The 12,709-nt window shown below is 40.5% G+C and overlaps 2 long non-coding RNA genes and 1 pseudogene across 4 annotated transcripts in view; 1 reads left to right on the forward strand and 2 right to left on the reverse strand.

Annotated features, from left to right (window-relative positions):
- LOC144322266 (uncharacterized) overlaps positions 1–12,709 on the forward strand; it is a 210,493-nt gene that overhangs the window by 63,127 nt on the left and 134,657 nt on the right. The window lies entirely within an intron of this gene.
- Positions 2,689–12,708, reverse strand: LOC144322271 (uncharacterized). 2 transcript variants are annotated; one of them, XR_013387867.1, is made up of 3 exons: positions 12,537–12,708; positions 9,317–9,544; positions 2,689–3,337 (listed from the first exon to the last, which is right to left on the reverse strand). It is a non-coding gene; the product is annotated as an uncharacterized LOC144322271 (long non-coding RNA). The 2 variants fall into 2 exon arrangements; XR_013387866.1 differs by having other exon boundaries at positions 2,690–3,337; positions 9,317–9,528; positions 12,533–12,708.
- LOC144322790 (putative monooxygenase p33MONOX pseudogene) lies at positions 6,598–7,331 on the reverse strand (annotated as a pseudogene).

The raw sequence follows: 12,709 nt of genomic DNA on the forward strand, positions 1-12,709 counted from the left end.
AGGGACGCCTGGCTGGCTCAATGGTTGGGCATCTACCTTCAGCTTAAGTCATGATCTCAGGTCCAAGAATCGAGTCCAGCATCGGGCTCCCCATAAGGGGCCTGCTTCTCCCTCTGTCTATGTCTCTGCCTCTCTCTGTGTGTCCCTCACAAATAAAATAAAATCTTAAAAAAAAGAAAAACTAGAAGTGAAAAGGAGTAACTTTCTCCTTGTAGAGAGTAGACGGCAGCAAACACCTTCTTTGGCGGAACGCTTAGAAAATGCAAGGCACTACCTAAGCACCTTGACCCTCATCATTACTTGGAATCCCCACAACACCTCTTTGTGTTAGGTGTTATCATTATCCTTATTTTGAGCAGGAAGAAATGAAGCTCCAAAAGACCTCATGGTATGAGGCAGCCAATGTTTTCCCAAAGCCCACAGCCCAAGTTCCTAATGCTCAACTAATTGCTGATAAGCAAAATGGAGGTATCTTCCCATTTCTGAACAGACTGATTTGGTCCATACATCCCTCAGGGGTTTGGACACTCAGGGACGTCAGTCTCTTCCTACTCCATACCAGCTGCAGCTTTGAAAGTAGCCAGGCATTTTAGGCATTGTCCATGGTCTGGGCACCCTCCCTGGATGGAGAAGATTGCCATTCTGGGGTCTCAAGCAGGTTCAACGGTGAGATGTAAGGACTTGGGATTTTCATGTTTATTGTGGTCAGTGGTGGAAGTTGGTTAAAATGATCTTCTCAATACCCTCAGCCCCCTCTTAACCTTTACTTCGTAGTGCATAATTGACCCCAAGCAAACCGTCCCCAAGTCTCTGCTGCCTCCTCCAAACCTGAGTACTGCTAGTAAGTAAAACTACTCGATAGTTAAGTGGGGTCCTAATTAATGAGTCTGATTCCTGCCTGACACAGGCTCATTTTGAACCTGGTAAACTCATTAAACCTCTGCTCTTCATTTAGCCACGGGTGACTAGAGTATCATAATTTCAACAAAGTGTGCTTGGTGATTTAATGGCCCTTGAATTTCCTGCATTCCCATAGTGTCCCATCTGAGGAGCTCAATCAGTATCGTTAGAAGTTTATTTAGTGCAATGAGAAATCTCTCTGATCTATCCTGAATTCAACTGAAGGCTTTAAAGACAAATGAAAGCAAACCGCTGGATCCCCGATTTCAAACAACCCGTTTTGCTCTAACCATAAATCAGCCAAGGGTTCTGAAACACAGACAGTTTCCAGACAGACCAGGTCATCCCCTGAGTTAATGAGACAACTTGTGCTAAGGAACAGTCCCCACCTCAACCAGCAGATGCCAGCACTTCCTCTTCTTGGATAAGAAAGGGCCCAGGGGTTTGGTCTCCACACCCGCACATCCTGCGATTTTAAAAATTAAGGCAGATCAAAATCCACAAAGCCAAACAACACACACACACTCACACATAAAATCTAAGGTTGTTCTCTATCCACTTTCATTCGCCCAGTCACTGCCTGGTGAATCACATCAAAGAGAATTCTCAGAAAGAGCTATCTGTTTTGTCATTGTTGTTACTGCTGTGTTTGCGAGAATGTGGCAATAGCTGCGAAACTGCTTCCCTCTCCCCACGTGAGAGAATTTGCAAAGCTCAAACAGGCCAAGGTGAGTTGGTTTCTAATTTTAACGAATTCTCATAGAGCTCATAGAGTCCCTGTCGGGAGCAAGTGCCCAGGAACTGTTTTATAACAGTGACAGCTTTGCAAATACTGTAACATATGTAACTTGGACTGAGTCAATACATGGTGGGGAAATCAGATTGTGAGATGGCCGAGCTGTTCATTTTGGCTGTCTTTACAATCAATCAGCCAGACCAACTGAGCCTGCAGTGATACTTGCTGATTATTGAGAAAGCTAAAACAAATGGATAGGCCATGCTGTCCGCCAGGCCCCATTCAAAAGCTACAACCTCCGTCAATAAACAGCCAGGTGCCATCTTTTGAAAATCAGTTATCAGAAATGACTCGTAGGTCTGTCTAAAAGTGAGACTGCATTTCGACTGGCCCAAAAAAGTGGATTTATTCAATTGATTTCAATAAATTGTGTTCAGTAGATTTTGTAGACCTATTTCAGAAGCCCGAAGTTGATAGATTTTGACGCTGGAACAATGATTCCTACTGAACCCCAGCTTGCTTTTTCTTCTTGGGGTATCTCTTGCTTTTGTGCTTAATTCAAAAGCTTGTAAACAAAGCAGTGGTCTCAAATATATTTCCCAACTGTGAAGATAAAGTCCTTTAAAGAAGATCCAGATTCCAGAGTGATATGCAGGACTCCTAAGCCCTTACAACCTGCACAAGTGACTGGATGTAGTAAAGCTACCATGGTTCCTCACTGCCTTCTCTACTTCCAGCCAATTCATCCATGTCTGCTGGCAGGATAAGTGCATTGTGTGAGTTGCCTAATCCAAATGTCTCTAAGTTGCCGGGTTTAGGCTAAGATAGTCTAATAAAAGTGAAGGCAGCCTCCCAGTCTTCGCCTAAACTTGATTCAAATCACACCTACTTAGAATACATTACCTTCACAATATTTTCCTCATGACTTCTCCACTTATGAGATAAGAAACCAAGAAGCTGCTTAACACTTCCAGTTAGAGAAAAAGGAAAAATTCATCAAAATAATTCAACCCAAAGAGAGTATTTTCTACTTTATTGTGTTTCCTTCAGGTTCAGGTAAAGACCAAGAGTAGATGGGCCTCTAAAGAAATAGGGCGAAAGAAAGAAAGGGGGAATGTGTATGTTTAAGACACTTACGTATTCATCCTAAACTACTCCCTTTAGGGTGTGAAGCATTATGGATTCTCCCTTTACACTTAAGCAGAGCTTTGGAGGAATCAAATTAAGGGAGGTGACCTAGTGGTGAAATGGGTTTTTCTGGACACAAAGGAACTTGTGTGCCGGTCAGCAGACGGTGGAGGGGAATGGAAGAGGATGAATTAGATCAGTCTCAGAAGAGAGAGATAACAGGATGTGATGAAACATTTGAAGGCTTTTGAGTACACTGTAGCAGAGACTGTGAGTTGTCTCAATAATCTACATTCATCCATGTTAAAAGTTTTATTTTAGTAGTAGAACCTCCTGAGTTTTAGCCAAGTGGCTGTCTAGCTGGAGACAACATTTACCCCGCCTGCCATGCAGCTTTGGTGTTGACGCCATGACTAAATCTGGAGGACAAGCACTGCCTGAGTGACATGTAACTTCTGGTCATGCCTTTAAGGAATATAATTGGTCTCCACTTTCTCTTTCTTCCCAGAGATTGCAATGTGGATGTGGTGGTTCATTTTTGACCATGTAGCTGAGGGCAGTCCCTAGTGGGTGCTGTCAAGAAAGAAGATGATCCTTAGACCATCTTGTGGAATAGAACCACCCCACACCCTCTGGACTGCCTACTAGTGTAAACTAGCTGATTATAAGAGTGGTGGTTTAGCATAGTGCCTTGTGAATCAAAGTGTGGTCAGATCAGCAGCAGCACCTGAGAGCTTATTAAAAGTACAAAATCTCTGGCTCTACCTCAGGCCTGCTGAATTATAATCTGCATTAAGAAAAAAAAAAAAACGACAACCCTCCCAATAATTTGTATACACATTAGAAGTTGAGAAGCATGGGTATAGTGGTTAAAAGCTTAAATTTTGGAGCTAGATCCTGAGTTCAAATCCAAATCTGTGATTTAATTAAATTAGCTGTGTCACTTTGGGCAAATCATTAAAACTCTCTGCGACTTAGGTTTTTCATCTGTACGTGGGGGATATTATTAATACCTCCCTGATAGGGTTGTTGTAAGGATTATATCAGTTAAATTATGTGAACAGGCTGCTGTAGTGCTACATAAGGCTTGCTATTGTTATTATCACTATTACAAAAAACTTATATTTGGGATGCCTGGGTGGTTCAGTGGTTAAGCATCTGCCTTTGGCTCAGGGCGTGATCCTGGAGTCCCTGGATAGAGTCCCGCATCCAGCTCCCTGCATGAAGCCTGCTTCTCCCTCTGCCCATGTCTCTGCCTCTCTCTCTCTCTCTCTCTCTCTCTGTGTCTCTCATGAATAAATAAAATCTTAAAAAAAAAACTTCTATTTTGTTTAAGCCATTTGATCTTTGATAATATTCAGCTCTCATTAAACTCATATTGTAGTGGAAGAGAGGGGAATGGCATGGAGATGGGGATCATCTATCAAGTTTGGGTCTCATCAGGTTGCGGTTCAGACTGTTTCTTGATTACTAGTTTGGAAAATTTAAACCAAAAAAAGGAAGTGAAAAATAGCTCAAAACCATCTGGGGCCTGTGAGGTTGTGGTTATTACAAAATCTGTCTAGGGCCAATGAAGTCTTTGCATAAGAGATTTTGTGACCACAGGAAACCTCTATTCCAAAGCAAAGTCAGAAGACTACTGAGTGAGGAACGGAGATGGTTGGCCCCCTGTGAAGTTCCCTGATGAGGCTCACTTATTGCTGAAGAGCAGGCGAAGGGCTCCTCCCTGAGGCCTTTGATGGGTATCACCAGAAGTATCGCTTCCTCATGAAGAGTCTTGACCTTAAGGGGAACTTATTCATATAACTTTTTGGAAAGTGTCCAAATCTTCCGCTCACTTCTTTAAAATTATGTTGTTTTTCTTATTAAGTTGTCACTGTTACTTATATATTTCGTTTTTTTCTTTTTAAATCTGTGACTTATCTTTTCATATTTTTAAGTGTCTTTTGACAGGGAAGCATTTCTAATTTTTTGTCAAATCCAACTTACAAACTTTTTTTCTCTTATGGTTTGAATTTTTTGTGTCCTATTTAAGAATCTCAATGTTACAGAGATTTTCTTCTCAATTTTTTCTCTAGAATTTTAATAGCTTTAGTTCTTATATTTAGGTCGATGACACAATTTGAGTTAATTTTTGTGTAGACAGTTTTCGTTTATGTAGGGTGTAAGGGTCAAGGTTTAGTTTTTTTCATGCAGATATTTAGTGTGTGAGGTGTAAGGGTTCACTTTATTTTTCATGCAGATATTTAGTACCCAGCATAATTTATAAGTAAAAAAGGGGTGCCTAGGGGACAGAGTTGGTTAAGCATTGGACTTGATTTTAGCTCAGGTCATGATCTTGGGGTCATGAGATTGAGCCCCGAGTTGGGCTCCATGCTGGGTGTGGAGCCTGGTTGAGATTCTCTTTCTCCCTCTTCCTCACCCTCTCCCTCCACTTAGGTACCCACCCTCTTTCTCCCTCTCTCTTAAATAAATAAATCTTAAAAAAAAAAAGAAAGACTATCTTTTTTCCATTGAATTGCCTTGACTCATTTGTCAACAATTGATTCTAAATGAAGGGTTTATTTCCAGATTATTGATTTATATGTTTTTTCCTTACACCAATATCACAGTATCTTGATTACTGTAGCTTTGTGATAAATCTGGAAATTAGGTGGTGTAACTCCTTCTTTAACAAAATTGTCTTAGCTTATCTAAGTCCTTTCTATTTGACATAAATTTTAGTAATGTTGGGAAAATAGACTTAAACATGGGCAGTCCTGGGAAAATTGGCATCTTTTCCCTCAAGAAAGATTAGAAATCATTGATTTTGCAACTTCAACAGGACTGGGCATGTATTAGGCAATAAACCAGCATTTTCTACCAGACTTCTTCACTCTCTTATTTTGGGATTCTAGGGAGTCCATACTTTTTTAAAAGATTGGTTGATTGATTGATTGATTGATTGATTTTAGAGAGGTGGGGAATGAGGGGAGGAGATGCAGGGGGAGAGGGAGAGAGAAAATCTCAAGCTGATTCTACAGTGAGTACAGAGCCTGATGCAGGGCTCGATTTCACAACCCTGAGATCATGACCTGAGCCAAAATCAAGTCAGATGCTTAACCAACTGAGCCACCTATGTGACCCTAGAGAGTCCGTATTATATTATCCTCTGGTTGTAAGAATATTGAAATGAATTCTTAGGCTTTCCAACCCCTTCTTTGGAGGAAGCAATGCAACCAAATCTTATTTTATACAGAATCAAGAAAGCCAAAATTGTCTAAACTAGTCAGTGAACATCTCTATGACTTGCCATTGCTTTATAGCAGCACTGGCAGCAATAAGGGAATCAAAAGCCTAGGTTTTAGAATGACACAAATATTATTTACCTAATAAGCAATGATTGAAGCTCTTGTTTAGGTTAAAAGATATGAAAGTAGGTAATGAAGTTCTCCCCACATCACTGATAAGATTATTTAGTCTGACTTTAAATTAAAGCAGTACAGGGGTGCCTGGCTGGCTCAGTTGGAAGAGCATGTGACTCTTGATCTTGGGGTCATAAGTTCAAGTCCCATGTTGGGTTATAGAGATTACTTTAAAAAAAAAAAACTTAAAAAAGTATAAATTAAAGCAGTACAAAATTACTTCTTCCATACATTGTACTGTTTCTCAAAGTCAGCTATGTCTCTTGTTCTAGCTTCAGTTTAACAAGTTTTTAAAAGTATACCTTTCCTATGTCAGAGCCAAGAAAAAAGTGAAGGAGACCCTCTCTATCCAAAGTCCCTGGAGGAAAAAGAGCTCTAGAACCCAGTAGGCATAAGCACATTCAAGTTTGAGATATGGGTCTGTGACAATTATTTCTTCCCTTTTATCACTGGAATGTCCATCTTGGTTGGCTTGAATGTTGCTGGATCCTCAGCCATGCAAGTGGCCTGGGTCTGAGCCAGTCCATAGGAAAGGGCTTCTGGGCCCCTTTGTAGACCTGAGTGGCAAAATCCCAATCAAACTTTTGGAGGGGTCATAGTTCAAAGAAACTCCATGTTTCTGATGAATTTCTGTCTATATCTCCATTTCCAAAATCCATGGTGCTAGGACTGTGACAGAACTAGAAGTATCCCAGTCTCTGTTTCTGCTTAGAGGAAGGGGAGGGGTGCTACTTGGGGTAGAATGGACTACCCATTCTACCTTCTTTTATCAGATAGACTTCCTTCTTTTATCTCTTCGCTGTGTAGCTTTAGTGTGCAGTGAGCTTCTGCCACTTGAAAGTACTTGATCTCCTTGGTTGGAAGGCCTTTTTGGAGTATGAATCCAGCATCTCTCAGCCCTGCTTTTTTGCTCAGAGCATTGAGTGCTCCTCTGGGTCTGCTCTGTGATTAGAAAATTCATGATGACATGGGTAGCTCTAGCTTTCATCACTGGGACCTTGTTCATACTGCCAGTGCCATAGGGTCATGGCAGGGAAGGGCATACTGGCCTTGTCAAGGTCCTGATATTTGAGCTCTGGAACTACTGTCTTTCCAAGGATGCCAGTCATGAGTACATGACTGATGGAAGAAGAGTCATGGTGTAGGGTTCTTGAGGACATCATCATGCCTGACTGTCTAGCAGTACATCCTGATGGAGGCAAAACATCTTGTCTAGAAGCCCACTAGGCTCAGAGCAGGTCCTTTGGGTTTTCTCAAAGCCATTGAAAGACTAGAATCCAGGTGCTTTAACTAGATAGGCTTCTGGAGCTGAGTCCCTGTCACCACGGTGAAATGATGTGGCCACCACACTGACAAATATTGATGAGGAACATTGTCCAGCTGCTGCAAATTAGCAAAGCTTCACTGAAAAGTCTGCCCAGAGGTACTGTTTCTCCGCATTCTGGAGCTGCCTGAGTGAGGCCTGAGCTCTACCACTAAGGACTTCTGAGACCCAAACTTGTTTGAAGGGGCACAGTTGCACCCAAGTGTTGGTATGCTGGGCGCTAAACGTGTCTAAGTCTCAGGTACTAATCAATGAGGGTTGGCTGCCAGGTCTCAGACTCCAGTACTAACCCTGCCCTTTGGAGCTAAGTGACATTGGGCAAGACACAATCTCTCTAAGCTTCAATTTCCTCGTCTGAAAAATGAGGATAAAATACTCGTTTTGTCTACTTCACAGAGAGGTTTCTTATAATATCAACTAATCCTTTTTCTCACTGGCTTTATGAGGCACTGGTGGCATAAGATAAGTGTGTGAAATAAAAGAATGCGAGTGAAAATATTTTGTAAAGGCTAAAGGGGCACACACATGTAAACATTACTGCTTGTGACTTTTAATAGTGAATACAGCTAAAATGTCATCATTTTTATGTTCAATGAAAGTCAGCCAACAGTTTTGAGGCCCTGTTTTTGTATGTGACCCTTTAAAAAGGAGTGGTAAGTCATACACATATACTTTAAGCATGGAAAGGCGATTTTTGTGTGGTAGGTTCCCTGCCCCCAAAAGCAAAGATGTGTGGCAAAGAATTAGAAGCCAGTGTCCTTTCACTGTGGCTCTTTTCCCCTAAGACCCACACTTCGATTCTTGCTAATCTACCTCTCATTGGAAATGTGTATGGGGAAAAAATGTGAGTCCCACAGCTCAGGGCTGAAGATAATTGGCAGAACATAGGAGAAGAATCAGTGATCAGGGGAGGGTATGGAAGAGAAAAAGAGGGACCTGGGAATTGGAGAGAAGAAAAGACAATGTACAAGGAAAATCAATCCTCTTGATTGTGGCATGTAGAGAGAAGGGACTAAGCTATAAAAATGGAAAGTGGGGACCTCAGATTCAATCAATCAGATGCCATGTGGACATAGCTTTAAAAAATGAGGCTATTATCGCTCAAGTTCATTTGACAGAGCTTACATGTAAGAGTTAAGTGATGATCGCTCTTGTCCACAATCATAAGGTGCCAAAGTGATTTATCACCATGCTCTTCTAATATATCCCAACTTTAAGAAGCATCTATAAATTTGGGTTTCAGCGGTATAAACTCTTATATTTTTGTAAATGAGCCTAGTCTCTGGCACATAGTAGGCATTGAATAAGTATTTGATAAATAAATTAACGTAAGTAGGCCTGCATTCTTTCAGTTCATTTGTTGTCATGGGGTTGGAGGGTTCAAGGTCAGAAAAAAAATACATTTCCCTCCTTACCCTTTTATTTCCTTGAATGTGAGTCTCTCAATTAAGACTCCTCCAGTCTATGCAGATAACTTAAAAGCTGGTGCTCATTTAATGATTGTTGTGTCAGGTATTATGCTACGAAGTTCACATGATCTCACTCAATCAGCATAAGTGAGCATATAATTACCCAACTTGAAGTGTGGGAAAAGTAAAATTCAGGGAGGCTACCTCTAGAAGGGTCAAGTAACTCGGCAAAGGTCAGACACCTAGTAAGTTGAGATCAGGTTAACTGATTGCCTATGGTTGTCCTTAATTTTATTTTAGTAGAAAGGGCACTAGGAAGTGGATCAAAAATTGTAACTACCCTTTTCTAAGTGCTTAGGGCCAGAGGAAAGTATGTATGGTGAGAGCAAACTATCATTAAAACCTGAACATTTACCTGTTGGCAGTGGCCTTAGGAATAGATGGAGGAGGGTGCCTGGGTGGCTCAGTCAGTTAAGCATCTGCCTTCAGCTCAGGTCTTGATCCTCGGATCCTGGGATCGAGTCCCACATGGGACTCCCTGCTCAGTAGGGAGTCTGCTTCTCCATCTCCTGCTGCCCCTCCCTCTTCTCTCAATCTCTCTCTCTGTCTCTCTCTCTGTCTCTCTCTCTCAAATAAATAAAATCTTTAAAAAAAAATAGACGGAGTGACTAGGACAGAGGCTTTCCAATGCTTTTGATACAACCAAAGAAGAAATGCATTTCACATCCTAACACATACACATACAATCTCACATATGCACAATCACATACATAATTACCCATACATGTGTACATAACTAAAATAAAACTTTCATTAAGCAATGACTACTGTTACTATGTGTGATGCATACTAATATTTTTTATTCCTTTTTCTTCTTGCTTCTCCTTCCCTACCATTCGATTCTACTCCAGTATTTTTTTTTTGGGGGGTATAGTTGGCACAACATGTTGCATTAGTTTCAAGTGGACCACAGTGATTCAACAACTCTGTACATAACACTGTGCTCACCATATGTGTAGCTCCCATCTGTCACCATGCATCACCATCACAGTACCATTGACTCTATTCCTTGTGCTGCACCTTTTATCCCTGGGACTTAGTCATTCCATAACTGGAAGGCTGTGTTTCCCACTCCCATCCATCTATTTTTCCCTATCCCCTCAATTCCTTCCTCTCTGGTAGCCATCAGTTTGTTCTCTGTATCTATAAGTCTGATTCTGCCTTTTGCTTATTTATTCATTTATATTTTTTTAGATTCCACATAATGAGCAAAATCATATGGTATTTGTTTCTGTCTGACTTATTTCATTTAGCATTATACCCTCTAGGACTATCTTTGTTGTTGTAAATGACAGGATTTCATTCATTTTATGGCTGCATAATATTCCTGTGTGTGTGTGTGTGTGTCCGTGTCCCACATCTTCTTTATCTATTCATCTATCAGTGGACACTTGGGTTGCTTCCATATCTTGGCTGTTGTAGATAATGCTGCAGTAAACATAGAGGTGCATTATCTTTTCAAATTAGTGTTTTTCTTTTCTTTGGGTAAATACCCAGTAGTGGAATTACTAGATCATATGGTATTTCCATTTTTAATTTTTTGAAGAATCTCCATTCTGTTTTACTTTCTTACACTACATTATAAAAATAAACTCAAAATGGTTTAAAGACCTAAATGTGAGACCTAAACCAGAAAACTCCTAGAAAAGAACATAGGTAGTAATTTCTTTGCCATCATCCATATAGCAACATTTTTCTAGTCATGTCTCCTAAGGTAAGGGAAACAAAAGCAAGAACAAACTATTGGGACTACATCACAATAAAAAATTTCTGTACAGCAAAGGAAACTATCAATAAAACAAAAAAGGCATCCTACTGAATGGGAGAAGATTTTGGCAAAGATATATTCAATAAGGGGTTAATATCCAAAATACATAGCTTATACAACTCAATATCAAAAAAAAAAAAAAAACCACAAGTAATCTGAAATGGTCAGAGGACCTGACTAGACATTTTTCTAAAGAAGACATATAGGGGATCCCTGGGTGGCTCAGTGGTTTAGCGCCTGCCTTTGGCCCAGGGTGCGATCCTCGAATCCGGGGATCGAGTCCCATGTTGGGCTCCCGGCATGGAGCCTGCTTCTCCCTCTGCCTGTGTCTCTACCTCTCTCTCTTTCTCTCTCTCTCTATGTCTATCATAAATAAATAAATAAATAAATAAATAAATAAACAAACAAACAAACAAATAAATAAATAAATATTTAAAAAAAAATAAATAAAGAAGACATATAGGTGGCCAATAGACATATGAAGATATTCAGCATCACGAATTATCAGAGAAAAATCAAATCTAACCCACAATGAGGTATCACCCTACACAGGTCAGAATGGCTAGAATCAAAGACAAGAAATAACAAGTATTGGTGAGGATATGGAGAAAAAGGAGCCCTCCTGCACTGTGGGTGGGAATATAAATTAGTGCCACCACTGGAAAACAGTAGGGAGGTTTCTTAAAACATTAAAAATAGAAATATCTACTTCAGTATTTTAAATACTGACTGAGACACACTTCATTGACTTCACTATGCATTAATAAGTTCTGCAGTTTGAAAACCACTAAGCTAGAAGGCAATAAAGGTGGTAGAAAGAGCACAGACTTTTGATTCACACAGTGGTGGGGTTTAAATCCCAGGCTGTTATTAACTGTGTGGGCTAAAGCAAGTAACCTCTTCTTTGAACTTTAGTTTCTCATCCACAAAATGGGGATAATACCTACCTCAAAGGGTTATTGAGACTAGCAAGCAATGAACATAGGCACCTACCCCAGCACCTAGTGTCTCACAGAAGTATGATGATAGCAGTGTAATGAGGCATTCAAGAATGATGAATGCCAGGGTGCCTGGGTGGCTCAGTCAGTTAAGCGTCTGACTCTTGATCTCAGCTCAGGTCTTGACCTCAGCGTCATGAGTTCAAGCCCTGCTTTGGGCTCCATGCTGGGCATAGAGCCTGCTCTAAAAAAAAGGGGTGGGGGGAGTGCTGACCCTGACACTAGCCAGCTATGTGAGCTTAGGTAGGTAACATCTCTAAACTTCTAAATTATATAAATCTCTCTAAGCTTTAGTTTACTCACCTGTAAAAAATTGGAATAGTAATACCTGCCTCATATGATTGAGAATTAAGTATGATAATACATGTTAAGCCCTTAGCACAATATCTGATGCTTAGTAAGTGCTCAGTAAATTATTGCCTATGTTAGCTGTTCAACAAATAGATCTATTATTGTCCTGGACTCCTGTAGACTAGGTTACAATATTTATCTTGATGAGGCAAACTCAGGATTGTGTGTGTGTGTGTGTGTGTGTGTGTGTGTGTGTGTGTGTGTGAAATCAAAACTGCTGTTTACTTTGCTCATCAGTATTCCCCAGCAGCCAAATCAAACTTGGCTGCAGCAAAGGAAATCATTTTTGTAAAGAAAGGTTATATCCAAATTGGATTCCCTCTCCCTGTTCTTCTTTGAAGGTATTTTCACAAAATCCAATCTTTGGCTTGACATTAAAGGCCTATTTCAGTGAGTAGACTTTACCAAAAAAAATAAATAAATAAGGGAAGTGGGGGGAAGAACATGACTCTACACACCAAATAGTGGGGAGTGAGTTTAAATTTTTGAGTTCAACTAAAGAACTCTATGGCATGGTCTCCTGCCTAAAGCCTTCCTTTATCCCACTTGTGAGGCAGCTTGTAAGATGGCTTCTAATGATCAAAACCTCATGGTGTTCATGCTCTGTGTAATCACTCCTCCAGCTGAGTGT

This window comes from Canis aureus, chromosome 10, assembly GCF_053574225.1.
Source record: "Canis aureus isolate CA01 chromosome 10, VMU_Caureus_v.1.0, whole genome shotgun sequence".
NCBI classification, from domain to species: Eukaryota; Metazoa; Chordata; class Mammalia; order Carnivora; family Canidae; genus Canis; species Canis aureus.